The following is a 1,310-nucleotide window of genomic DNA, read 5'->3' as shown; positions in this document are numbered from 1 at the left end:
CTTGATCTGGTGTCCATGCTTTTATATATCTTCCCCCATTTGGAGATAAAAACAAATTGCTTTAAAAGAAGACAGTAAACCATTTGATCCTGTATCTTAAGGTATGGGATCCCATGTTTCTTCTTTGTCTTTCTGCTTGGTTCCTGTTGAGAGTAGAGTGCTTTATTGGCCTCTTTTCTACCTCTTTGTTAAAGTCTCTCAGCACATGAAAGTAGCTTAATCTCTAGAATCGTTTTCCAAGCCCCTTGATTCTGGATATCAGTCTAGTGAGCTTGAGATCTGTCACAGTGGTGCTGGAAGCCATTGCATCTATTATAATTTGAGAATCCCCGATTACATTGGCTGTTTCAACATTTGTGTCTTGGAGGATCTTGAGTCCTTGATATAAAGCTAGAGCTTCAGCTTGCACGCTGGTTGTATGTCCAAGTCCCCATGCGAAGGAGTGAATTATTTCCCCATTTTGGTTTACTATGACCCCTCCTGCACCAGCTTTGCCCGGATTTCCCTTTGCTGCCCCATCAAAGAAAAGAGTATGTCTTGAAAGCGCATTGATCCATTCTTTAAAGTCGTCTTCAGATTTTCTTATGTGCCAATTTTTGTGAGAAGGGACAACTCTGTTTGCTAGATGGAATTGCAAGCCAATGAGTGTACCCCAGGAGATGTCTTGTTGACTGAGGTTTGAATTGTCTTTAATGTCAGCTAGGCATTCCTTGAGTTGGCTTTTAACTTTGCTCTCTAAAACCTTGCTGTTCTGTTTTATGTCTCTAAAAATTCTTCTATTACGTTCAAGCCAAATTTGCCAACATATTATCTTTGGAAGAATGTCCCAGGCTGTTTTTACTACCTGATTTTTTGAAGGCTGTCCTGGATATCTGGGTGTCCATTTTGAGAACATATCCACAATGGAACTTGGAAATAAGGGGTTGGGATTCAAATTCTGAACAAAGAAGTCCCAGATTCGTTTGGAGAACGAACATTCCAACATTCTATGCGCTGCTGTCTCTGATTTTTCTTTGCACAGTGGGCATATAGAAGGCCCCTGGATTCCTTTCCTTTGCAGTATATCGTGGGTGAGAATTTTTTCATGACAGAGCTGCCAGGCGAAGTAATCTGTCTTCGGCCATGAGGGGGTGCGCCATACTCCATGCCACGGCGCTGGATCGGGAGGAACGTGCGGTTTCTCAATTAATTTTCTGTAGCCCATGGCCACGGTGTATCCTTTGCTTTGCGTTCCCCATCCCTTGCGATCCTGATTTCTCCTCTGCGTGGGGGCCAGACCGTGTAGTTGCTCTGTCAGCATGGTCCAATCC

Source organism: Pinus tabuliformis, chromosome 5_2, assembly GCF_031772625.1.
Source record: "Pinus tabuliformis cultivar Carrire ecotype Pingquan chromosome 5_2, CPIR1, whole genome shotgun sequence".
Classification (NCBI taxonomy): domain Eukaryota; kingdom Viridiplantae; phylum Streptophyta; class Pinopsida; order Pinales; family Pinaceae; genus Pinus; species Pinus tabuliformis.
This window is presented reverse-complemented; position numbering follows the sequence as displayed.